Below are 13,327 nucleotides of genomic sequence, written 5' to 3'. Positions count from 1 at the left end.
CGACATCTATAATTAGCTCATAGGGTCTGCTGAAACTATCTAATGGCAGTTAATGTGAAGGCTATTGTTAAACTCTTCTGGTATAGCGTACTCTATAGAAGGTAGAGGTTGCTCTAACTCTCCCAGCGGTGTTCCTCTAACCACTTGTCACGGTTGGTTCTGAAAGCTGAACTGTCTACAAGTTGTCTTTTACCCCTTCTTATCCTCCAAGGCCCAAGCATAGAATTTTGGTTCCATGACCCTCAAAGTAGCCTCTCGTTTGCTGGAAGGTTTTTGGTCAAGGTGATCCACTACCTTGTATAGAAAAGAAGGCAGAAACAAGCGCTTAAAACGACATATACCCAAATAGACCCTTAAAGTGGAACAAGCTCCAAATACGAAAAATATATCCCTAACATAATAAAACACTAAATACAAGAAATACACTTATATCTAACTTGCGTAAGCCTAGCAACATTCTTTACACTGGCCTGAGCGTGCACATATTTCCTTTTGGTGAATTGACTTTCCCTTTAAGCACTCTCTGAAAGTTCCAGCTTAATACACAAATCCCTTTTTGAGATATGCCATTTTGAAAATCTGCATGCACATAATGTCTTTTGATTTAGTTCAAGTTCCACCTCAAATACCTCATTCTGTCAAATTTTCAACTTTATATGCGTAGCCATAATAGTGCTGGTTTAATAGTAGCAGAAATCGTAGTAGGTTTAGTAGAAGTAATAATAGTGTTGAATTAGTAGTAGTAGTAGCAGTATTAATAGCAGTAGTAGCAGGTAGATGCCCCAGTAGTTTCATCTTGATATACTAAGTTGTTCCAAAAAAATTGATGATACACCTGTATCAGCAATCTGTATGTTATTGTAAGGTAGCAATTGTTAAAATTTAAGGTTTTTATAGAAGGGATGATCGTAAAAACTTTGAAGGAGGCTCATTCGAATGGAAATTGAAAGTTCAAGTTCGATTTCGAAGAATCAAAGGTAATCACAGGACAATCAGCCTTTCCCTCTTAACTGACATACCCCCCAAATACATCCGATCAAAATAAAAACAAACATTTTGTTCAAAATAGTCTGAAAATCAAATAAACATGCCTTTGGGGTTAACAACCCCACCAGCAGCATCTGGGGCAAGGGATGTAAGTTAAGCTAGTTGCTAATTGCTAACAAATACGGTTTTTGTAGAAAAAATTTTGTATGAACTTTGGGGGGAGGGGGGGCTCATTCGAATGGAAATCAAAATTTCCAGTGCACTTTTACAGAGTTAAAAGTGATTGGAGGGCTTCCACCCCACCCTATTTTTCCCCAAAATACATCCGATCTAAATTTTGGGACGGCCATTTTATTTAAAACAGTTTAAATGTTAAATAACTATACCATAGTTAAATAACTATGGTTCATACCCCTATTGTGTTTTGCTCAATGTAAGTACGGTGGTTGAGTTGCACAAGGGTTCAGTAGCACAAGGGTTGGGGGTTCAGTTGCACGGGGGTTCGGATATACGGGGTTCAGTTGCACGGTGGTTCGGTTATATGGGGGTTCAGTTACACGGTGGCTCAGTTACACGGGGGTTCAGTTACAGGGGTTAAGTTGCTTGGAGTTCAGTTACACGGGGGTTCAGTTACACGCACTCCGTTTGATAAAGACAAAGGATACGGTACTAGACTCTTTAGCTCCAAACCAGTTGTGCTGATCTCCCGCTTTTATTTGAAACTTCATTTAACTAAAGTTGATTCATTTGAGGCTCAATAAATAGGTTTACAGTGATTTATAATGGTGCACTGGTTAAAAGTTGTTCAGGCAGTCTAGTAATTGAAGGAAAATAGATCTGGGGAGCTGAGGAGGTTTGGTAGATGATTTTTAAGACCACACTGGCTACCCATGACAGAAAAAAATATGTGAAGAAGAAGTAGAAACAAGAATTATTCCAGCCAGTGATGAAATGAAGGATAAATATGCCGATGTTTGGGCAAGACGTCCGCTCAACAGTCCTCAGAGCACAAAAGTAAATAAAGAGTAAAAGAATATACACATAAAAATCCAAAAGACAAAATAAAAACAAAAACTAGATTAAAAGAGGTCCTTATATGGAGGAGGGCGTGTGGATCTTTGTGAAGGTGAGAAGAATTTGCTTGAACCTGAAAAGAGCATTGTATGCCAAAACTTCTTAACCCTCTATAACTCTCAATGATAAATACAGAAGAAGTTGGGACAGATAGTAAAGGGGTAAAATCCTCCTTTACCATCCAATGGTAATCAAATGGGGTAAAATACCCCATTTCTTTAGACTTCGCCTGTTTTAAAGGTGTTGCGAGATCATAGGACATCTCTTAAAGATGATGTTTTCAGTATAAGATAAAACGTTATATTTACGTCATTGCTGGCAAAAACGGTGAAAGTTGGGACAGGGCATTACGAGCACTATCACAAAATTGTTTGGGGGGAGGAGGGAGTAGGTCAAAGGATTCACCTTCAAAAGCATAAAAAATGGTGACTGTATGGTATATTTTGAATAATGCAGACCCCCCTATCAATAATAAATATTTGAAGGGGTACAATTTTTTCAGAGGGTTATCATTATCGAGGCATTGTTATACACGTATTAGACTTGAATGTAAAAAAAGGGACATTGAAGGAGGGAATGTTAAGCTCTTTCACATTTAAAAAAACACTGGATGAAACAGCTCATAGTAAACAATCGTAAAGAGTGACACTTTTGAATAAAAACCCAGCTCCAAAAAAAGAAGTTTTGATATAATATATACAACACCGGGATATATTATTCTTGCAGATGCTAAACATGGAAAATGTGTTGATTTTAAAGAAGGCCTACATGAACAATTAATATAACTGTAGAAACAGAAATTATAAAAAAGGATCCATCTGGATGGAGATTATACAAGTAGAGAGGGGGGTCTGACTCGTGACAGTACCACGTGGTTTATGGTTTTCTCACTGAGAATGAAAAAACAGGAATTTTCTCACTTGGAAAAATAGGAACTTTGTCACATTTATGTATGTTTTCATGGATGGTTATGTGTGTTGATCGATTTATTTGATATTCTTATGGATTTTGTCAGTGAGAATTTGAAAAACAGAAACTTTGTCCCGTTCATGGATTATTGAGTCTACTGGGGGCAGGTCAATGACACTTCCTTCTTGTTGTTGCTCGAGCGAAATTGATTTACATAATCGCTAGGGGACATTAGTGGTTCACGAAGGGGAGAATTAAGAAACATTATGGCTTCTTTAATCTTAGGCCTGAGGGATAAACGTTCTGTTGGTCAGAGCGAAAAATTAATATTATATTTTTAAATAGGGCTTCATCGATCTTTAGTGTCAGGAATTATAATTGACATCACCTGTTATCTTGGAATTATGCGGGTGTCTAAAGAGATGGAAATTCTATTTTTAAATACGGCTTCACGGAGCTTTAAGTCGGAGAGATAAATTGATATTCTAACGAAACCATAATAGTTTAGCTGGGAACATTTATGAGATGAAGAGATTAACGTAGGAAAGGGTTTCCTAGAAATTTGAAATGTGAAAGCACTGAGATGCCAAACAAAAGGAACACACAGAAATTACTTTTAGGGGATTATTTGGGCGAAACGGTTTTAGACAGCTTATGGAATTATTTCGGTGAAACCGTTAGAGACGTTGATTTAAAAGATGATTTTAGAAGAGGTTTTGAGTGTGGTCGTTATAATACACAAGTTCCATTGAACAGTGTTGTGAGGTCCCCTACCACAACCCCAAAGGACCCCGATCGCCCTACCCCGATCCAAAGGGTTCCAATCCCCATACCCCAATCCAGAAGGAACCCCCCGGTCCCCAAAGGTTCCCAGGGCACCCCCCCGGCCCCCAGACCCTCAAAGGCCCACACCGGGCCCCCCAAAGGCACAACGAGCTCCCAAAAGACCACCGGGGTCCCAAAGGCCTTCACCCGGTCACCAAATGTCCCCCAGGCTCTCAACCGGCCTCCAGGACCCCCAAAGGCCCTCCACCGGCCCCCAAAGGTCCCCCAGGCTCCCAAAGGGCCCCCCAAAGAGTCCCCTCTCCATTTTTTTAATACTTTTTTATGGCTTTATTATATCTTTTCTGAACAAGTTCCATTCATAATGTCATTCCTAAACCCATTTTCAAACCTCAAAGAGTCCCCTCCTTAATTCGTAAATATTTTTTTGAATTTTTTAACACGGTATTTTTTTAACTTTTTACGTATCTTAAAATGACATGAAATATGCTTACTGCTCTACCAATCATACTCTCAGCTTGTTCATGGACACGATGCAGCTTTTCCACAGGAAATCTATGGCATGTTATCAACACTACCGAGTTTATTGCATGCATTAAATCAGTATTTTTTACGCAGTGGAAGGATCAACACACAATTCATATTTGTAAAAAGTGAAGATGAACTATTCGACGAAAGTATGTGCACATGAAAAAATCATTGTCGAACCATGAAATAATGGTTGACCTGAACTATCAAACGAGTGCAAGTGGAGATCTTATTGGCAATGTATGCATACGTTGTCATGACAGTGAGGAGTTAAATTCCTTTGGTGTACCCAAGAATTTCCATCATGCAAGGGGTGGATATGCGAGAGTAACATTACCAGAGAAATTAGTAGTCAAAGAAAATGCAAACTTAAAAATAATAGTTGATGAAGAGGGTCAACTTCTAGCTAATGGTTCTGGTAGCAGGTTAGCCGTTGATAGATCTTATCGCAATTCTTCCAGTGTTAGCATTCGAATGAAAGCAAAAGGAAAAAGAAGACATACATACAGCTGCATCAACATCATAAATCATATCATGTCAATGTGCCAAAACTGCTATCTATGTAAAAATAATGTGACAATAGACAGTGAAATCGCAGGCAGAATAAAAATGAACATTAGCAGACAATATCATCAATGAATATAAAGATGAATTGACGGGAAGTGAAGCGCAAGTGTACTAATAATGTATAATAATATATTTAATATATTTTTGTATCAATATTCTACATGTCCTCATCTCATTAAAAATATCTTATGCATTATTTTTTTAAGTATTCATTATTTTTAGGGTATGCTAGAACGTCAAACATTCAGAATATCTATTAAAAAGGTTAGAGATGTAAGAAAAATAATTTTAGAGATAATGATACTACTAGCAGGCTCAATTTTTCTTTGAAGATAGAATAGTTCAAGTTCTCTGCTGAATTTTACCAAAGAACACAATTAAATTCCAATTTCACCAGAGAAAATAAAAAGCTTACTCTTCACTTTTAAGTTCACCAAGACATAAAAAATTTAAAGTTCACTTCTAAATTTTTATGTAGAAGATAGGAAAAGTTATACTCTGATAGTGATTATTTTAAATGAAGATAAAAAATTTAACTTTAATTCTAAATTTTCTTAAATTCAGTTCCGACTTTTTTCAAATAGATGAAAAAATTTTAAGTTCGATTTAAAATTTTCACAACGTAGTCAAGGAATGTTCAAGTTTTTAACTGAATTTTCTCAATGAAAAATAAATTAGTCATTGATTATATATTTTGTGTCAAATAATATAAAAATTTTTCACTTTAGTACAGATCTGTCTCGAAAAGATGAAAAATTTTAAAATGCTGTTCGAAATTTTTCAAAGAAGATACAAAGTTCAAGTTCTCTTCAGAATTTTACCAAAGGAAACAATTCAATTCTAATTTATCCAGAGAAAACAAAAATCTTCCTCTTCAGTTCTTTATTTCACAGAGATATAAGGTAATTTATAGTTAAATTCTAAATTTTTCAGTGGAAGATAGAAAAAGTAATACCATACTTGTGAATATTTTCCAGGAAGATAAAAAGTTCTAGTTCAATTTTAAATTTTCTCATTGAAGTGAAGAAAAGTTCAATTTCCCAACTGAATTTTACCAAAGAACACAATTCAATTCTAATTTATCCAGAGAAAATAAAAATCTTCCACTTAAGTTCTTTATTTCACAAAGACATAAAGAAATTTAAAGTTCAATTCTAAATTTTTCAGTGGAAGATAGAAAAAGTAATACCATACTTGTGAATATTTTTCCGTAAGATAAAAAATTCTGGTTCAATGTATAATTTTCTCAACCAAGTGAAGAAGAATTCAAGTTCTATTCTTAATTTTAACAAAGAACACAATTCAATTCTAATTTCACCAGAGAAAATAAAAATCTTACACTTCAACTCTTTATTTCACAAAGACATAAAGAAATTTAGAGTTCAATTCTAAATTTTTCGGTGGAAGATAGAAAAAGTAATACCATACTTGTGAATAGGTTAGTTAAGGTTAAAGTTAGGTTAGGTTAAGTTAGGTTAGGCTAGGTCAGCCTACGTACGCGCGTACGTAGGCTAACCTAGCCTAACATAACTAAACAAAACCTAACTTAATCTAACAAAACATACCATAACCATACACATAACTTTCTGCGTGTCCCTCAAATAAACTAAGCTAAAATAAGTGAAGCGTAAGTTTGCTAACCTAACCTAACTTAACCTAACACAATATAACCGACAATAATCTAGCCTAACATAACCGAACACTACTCGCCAGAAACGGTTAGGTTAAAGAATAATGAGCGCTCATGAAAAGTTAACCTAAAATAGCTTAAAAAGTTAGATATGTTTCTATTTATTTATTAATATTTATTTATACTTAACCTAACCTATTGTTTTGGAGGTTAGATGAACGAGTTTGAACGATTGTCTTTAATAATAGAACGAGTCACTCATTTTCTAATTTAAAAATTAGAGGGGTAAATCCATAGGACATAGGAGCTAAAATTTAATTTAAAATTAGAATAGAACTTTAAATTTTTCATCTCTTTGAGAAAAAACCAGAACTAAAGTCGAACCTTTTTATTTTATTGGAAAAATTAGAAGAGAACTTTGAGTTTTTTATGTCTTTGAGAAATTAAGAACTGAAGTGGAAGCTTTTTTCATTTTCATTGGTAAAATTCAGAATTGAGCTAACTTTTTTACCTTCTTTAAGAAAATTCAGAAGAGAACTTGAACATTTTGCACTTCTTTGAGAAAACTCAGAATTAAAGTGATGCACCTTATCTTCATGTCGAAGATTTAAAATCAATGTATAACTTTTTCTATCTTCTATGAAAAATTTGGAACAGAAATTTAAATTTTTCATCTCTTTGCAAAAAATCGGAACTGAATTTAAGAAAATTAGAATTAAAGTGAAACTTTTTATCTTCACTGGAAAATAATCACAATCATAGTATAACTTTTCCTATCTTCTACAGAAAAATTTAGAACTGAACTTTAAATTTTTTATGTCTTTGAGAAATTATGAACTGAAATGGAAGGTTTTTTCAATTTCATTGGTAAAATTCAGAATTGAGCTAACTTTTTTCTCTTCTTTAAGAAAACTCAGAAAAGAACTTGAACATTTTGCACTTCTTCGAGAAAACTCAGAATTAAAGTGGAGTTCCTTATCTTCATGTTGAATATTCACAATCAATATATAACTTTTTCTATCTTCTATGAAAAATTTGGAACAGAACTTTAAATTTTTCATCTCTTTGAGAAAAATCAGAACTGAATTTAAGAAAAATTATAAATAAAGTGAAACTTTTGATCTTCATGGAAAATAATCACAATCATAGTATTAATTTTTCGATCTTTCATCTAAAAATTTAGAATATAACTTTAAATTTCTTTATTTCATTGTGGAGCTTAAAACTGAAGTGGAAGATTTTTATTTTCTCTGGAGAAATTAGAAATGAAGTGTGTTCTTTGGTAAAGTTCAGAAGAGAACTTGAACTTTTGTTCACTTCGTTGAGAAAATTTTAAATTGAACTAGAACTTATATCTTCCGTGAAATTATTCACAAGTTTGGTATTACTTTTTCCATCTTCCACCGAAAAATTTAGAATTGAATTTGACAATTCTTTATGTCCTTGTGAAATAATTAAGTGAAGAGTAAGGTTTTCAATTTCTCTGGAGAAATTAGAATTTAATTGTTCTGTTTAGTAAAATTAAGATGAGAACTTGAACTGTTCTCCAATTCGTTGAGAAAATTTGAAATCTAACGAAAGATTCTAATCGTCCGGGAAAACATTCACAAATTCAGCTTTACTTTTTAAATCTTCCACCAACACATTTAGAATTGAACTTTAAATTTATTTATGTATCTACGAAATAGGAAATTGAAGTGCAAGGTTTTTATTTTCTCTAGTGTAAATGTAATTGAATTGTGTTCTCTGGTGAAATTCCGACGAGCACATGAACTTTTTTATCTTCTGTGAAAAATGTGGAACAGTATATGAAATTTTTAATCTCTTAGAGAAAATATTCACAGGTATGTTATTAATTTTTCTATCTTCCACCGAAAAATTTAGAATTGAACTTTAAATTTCGTTGTCTTTGTGACATATAGAACTGAAGTGGAAGATTTTTATTTTCTCTGGTGAAATTAGAGTTGATTAGTCTTCTTTGGTAAAATTAAGAATAGAAATTGAATTTTTATTCAATTCGTTGAGAAAATTTTAAATTGAAATAAAACTATTTATCTTCCGGGAAAATATTCACAAGTATGGTATTACTTTTTCTTGTTTCTACTGAAAAATTTAGAATTGAACTTTAAATTTCTTTATGTCTTTGTGAAATAAAGACCTTAAGTGGAAGATTTTGATTTTCTCTGGTGAAATTAGAATTGAAATGTGTTCTTTGGTAAAATTCAGAAGAGAACTTTAATTTTTATTTACATTTTTGAGAAACCTAAAAAATGAACTAGAGCTTTTAATCTTACGGGAAAATAGTAACAAGTATGGTATTCATTTTTCGTTCTTCCACTGAAAAATTTAGAGTAGAATTCTAAATTTCGTTATGTATTTTTGAAATAAAGATCTTAAGCGTAATATTTTTTTTTTCTGTGGAGAAATTATAATTGAATTTTTTTCTTTGGTAAAATTCATAATATAAATTTAACTTTAAGATATTCTTTTAATTAATTTTTACTTTTTATTAAATATTTATTATCTTATATAAAATATTCACATGTGTGGTATTAATTTTTATATCTTCCAACGAAAAATTTAGAATTGAACTTTAAATTTCTTTATGTCTTTGTGAAATAAAGAACTTAAGTGGAAGATTTTTATTTTCTCTGGTGAAATTAGAATTGAATTGTGTTCTGTGGTAAAATTCAGAAGAGAACTTTAATTCTTCTTCACTTCGTTGAGAAAATTTTGAATTGAACTACAACTTTTTATCTTCCGGGAAAATATTCACAAGTATGGTATTAGTTTTTCTATCTTCCACCGAAAAATTTAGAATTGAACTCTAAATTTCTTTAAGTCTTTGTAAAATAAAGAATTTAAGTGGAAGATTTTTGTTTTCTCTGGAGAAATTAGAATTGAATTGTGTTCTTTGGTAAAATTCAGTAGAGAACTTGAACTTTTCTTCACTTCGTTGAGGAAATTTTGAATAGAAATGGATATTTTTATCTTTCAGGAAAATAATCACTGGTGGGGTATTGCTTTTTCCATCCACCTACGAAAAATTTAGAATTGAACATTAATTTTTTCTATGTCTTTGTGAAATATAGCACTTAAGTGGAATATTTTCGTTTTCTCTGTAAAGCTAGGGATTGAATTTTGTTCTCTAGTAAAATTCAGGAAAGAACTTGAATTTTTCTTCACTTCGTTAAGAAAATTTTAAATTGAACTAGAACTTTTTATCTTCCGGGAAAATATTCACAAGTATGGTATTACTTTTTCTATCTTACACTGAAAAATTTAGAATTGAACTTTAAATTTATTTATTTCTTTGTGAAATAAGGAACTTAAGTGGAAGATTTTTATTTTCTCTGGATAAATTAGAATTGAATTGTGTTCTTTGGTAAAATTCAGTAGGGAACTTGAACTATTCTTCACTTCGTTGAGAAAATTTAAAATTGAACTAGAACCTTTTATCTTCCGTGAAAATATTCACACGTATGGTATTAATTTTTTTATCTTCGACAGAAAAATTTAGAATTGAACTCTAAATTTCTTTATGTCTTTGTGAAATAAAGAAATTAAGTGAATGATTTTTATTTTCTCTGGTGAAATTAGAATTGAATTGTGTTCTTTGGAAGAATTCAGAAGATAAATTGAATTTTTCTTCACTTCTTTTATAATTTTTTTAATTGCAACAGAACATTTGATAGTCAGTGATATTATTAACAAGTTGGGTATTAATTTTTATATCGTCCACTGAAAAAATTAGAATTGAACTTTAGATTTCTTTATGTCTTTGTGAAATAAATAACTTAATTGGAAGATTTTTATTTTCTCTGGATAAATTAGAATTGAATTGTGTTCTTTGGTAAAATTCAGTAGGGAACTTGAACTTTTCTTCACTTCGTTGAGAAAATTTTAAATTGAACTATAACTTTTTATATTCCGTGAAAATAATCACAAGTATGGTATTACTTTTTCTACCTTCCACCGAAAAATTTAGAATTTAACTCTAAATTTCTTTATATCTTTGTGAAATAAAGAACTGAAGAGGAAGATTTTTGTTTTCTCTGGATAAATTAGAATTGAATTGTTTCCTTTGGTAAAATTCTGAAGAGAACTTGAACTTTGTATCTTCTTTGAAAAATTTGGAACAGCATTTTAAATTTTTCATCTCTTCGAGACATATCTTAAGTACAGTTGAAAATTTTTACGTTATTAGGATAACATAGAAACGATAACTTGATGTTGTCTTATTCATTGAGAAGAATCCTTTGAGTACTTGAACATTACTTGACTTTTTTGAGACAATTTTAAATCGAACTTAAAATTTTTTCATACAGTTGAAAAAAGTCGGTCTTGGCTTTTTTACCACTTAGAATTAAAGTGAAACTTTCTATCTTCATGGAAAATAATCACTATCATAGTATAACTTTTCCTATCTTCTACGGAAAAATTTAGAAGTGAACTTTAAATTTTTTATGTCTTGGTGAACTTAAAACTGAAGAGTAAGCTTTTTATTTTCTCTGGTGAAATTAGAATTGAATTGTTTTCTTTGTTAAAATTCAGAATAGAAGTTGAACTATTTTATCTTAAATGAACAATTGAGCCTGCTAGCTGTATTATTATCTCTAAAATAATTTTTCTTACATTTCTGACCTTTTTAATAGATATTCTGAACGATTTACATTCTAGCATACCCTAAAAATAGTGAACACTTAACAGAGTAATACATAATATATTTTAAATGAAATAAGGACATTTAAAATATTAATATAAAAATACGTTAAATACATTATTATACATTATTAGTAAACTTGCGCGTCACTTTCCGTCAATTCATCTTTATATTCATTGATAATATTGTCTGCTAATGTCCTTTTTATTCTGCCTGCGATTTCACTGTCTATTGTCACATTATTTTTACATAGATAGCAGTTTTGGCACATTGACATGATATGATTTATGATGTTGATGCAGCTGTTTGCATGTCTTCTTTTTCCTTTTGCTTTCATTTGAATGCTAACACCGGAAGAATTGCGATAAGATCTATCAATAGCTAACATGCTACCAGAACCATTAGCTAGAAGTTGTCCCTCTTCATCAACTATTATTTTTAAGTTGACATTCTCTTTGACTACTAATTTCTCTGGTAATGTTACTCTCGCATATCCACCACTTGCACGATGGATATTCTTGGGTACACCATAGGAATTGAACTCCTCACTGTCATGACAACGTATGCATACATTGCCAATAAGATCTCCACTTGCACTCGTTTCATAGTTCAGGTATTTCTCCTTGTCAGTGTTCAACACGACAATGATTTTTTCATTTGCACATACTTTCGTCGAATCATTAATCTTCACTTTTTACAGATATGAATTGTGTGTTGATCCTTCCACTGCGTAAAAAATAATGATTTAATGCATGCAATAAACCCGGTAGTGTCGATAACATGCCATAGAGTTCCAGTGGAAAAGCCGCGTCGTGTCCATGAACAAGCACAGAGGTCGAGTTTTAGAGCATTAATAATATTTCATATCATTCTAGGATAAGTAAAAAGTTAAAAAAATATCACGTTAAAAAACTCAAGAAAGTATTTACGAATTGGGGAGGGGACTCTTTGAGGTTGGAAAAAGGGATTAGAAATGACATTATGAATGGATCTTGTTCAGAAAAGATATAATAAAGCCATAAAAAAGTATTAAAAAATGGAGCGGGGACTCTTGGGGGGGCCTGGGGCGGGGGTTGGGGGGACCCTTGGGGGAGGGTGCCCTTCTGTGTCTCAATGCACAAAAAATATTAAAAAAATGGGGAGGGGAGGGGAGGGGAGGAGGGGGAGGGGAGGGGGAGGGGAGGAGGAGGGGAGGAGGGGAGGTGAGGGGGAGGGGGGAGGGGGAGGGGACGGTGAGGAGGGGGAGGAGAGGGAGAGGGAGGGGAGGGGAGGGTGGGGGGCCCTTTGGGAGCCTGGGGGACCTTTTGGGGACCGGTGGAGGGCCTTTGGGGGTCCTGGGGGCCGGTTGAGAGCCTTGGGGACATTTGGAGACCGGGTGAAGGCCTTTGGGACCCGGGTGGTCGTTTGGTAGCTCGATGTGCCTTTGGGGGGCCCGGGGTGGGCCTTTGAGGGTCTGGGGGCCGGGTGGGAGCCCTGGGAACCTTTGGGGACCGGGGGGTTCCTTCTGGTTGGGGGTATGGGGATTGGAACCCTTTGGATCGGGGTTGGGCGATCGGGGCCCTTTGGGGTTGTGGTAGGGGACCTCACAACACTGTTCAATGGAACTTGTGTATTATAACGACCACACTCAAAACCTCTTCTAAAATCATCTTTTAAATCATCTTTTAAATCAACGTCTGTAACGGTTCCGCCGAAATAATTCCATAAGCTGTCTAACACCTTTTCGCCCAAATAATCCACTAAAAGTAATTTATGTGTGTTCCTTTTGTTTTTTGGCATCTCTGTGCTTTCACATTTCAAATTTCTAGGAAACCCTTTCCTACATTAATCTCTTCATCTCATAAATGTTCCTAGCTAAACTATTATGGTTTCGTTAGAATATCAATTTATCTCTCTAACTTAAAGCTCCGTGAAGCCGTATTTAAAAATAGAATTTCTATTTCTTTAGACCCCCGCATAATTCCAAGATAACAAGTGATGTCATTTATAATTCCTGACACTAAAGATCGATGAAGCCCTATTTAAAAATAGAATATTAATTTTTCTCACTGACCTAAAGAACGTTTATCCCTCAGACCTAAGATTAAAGAAGCCTTAATGTTTCTTAATTCTCCCCTTCGTGAATCAATAATTTCCCCTAGCGATTATTAAAATCAATTTCGCTCGAGCAACAACAAGAAGGAAGT

At 33.3% G+C, this 13,327-nt stretch overlaps 1 protein-coding gene across 1 annotated transcript in view; it reads right to left on the bottom strand.

Moving 5' to 3' along the window:
• Positions 1-13,327, bottom strand: part of LOC148949897 (angiotensin-converting enzyme-like) — a 114,520-nt gene that overhangs the window by 45,899 nt on the left and 55,294 nt on the right. The gene's annotated exons all lie outside the window — the stretch shown is intronic.

This window comes from Artemia sp. Qi Xiang Cuo, chromosome 7, assembly GCF_049724085.1.
Source record: "Artemia sp. Qi Xiang Cuo chromosome 7, ASM4972408v1, whole genome shotgun sequence".
NCBI lineage: Eukaryota > Metazoa > Arthropoda > Branchiopoda > Anostraca > Artemiidae > Artemia > Artemia sp. Qi Xiang Cuo.
This window is presented reverse-complemented; position numbering and strand designations above follow the sequence as displayed.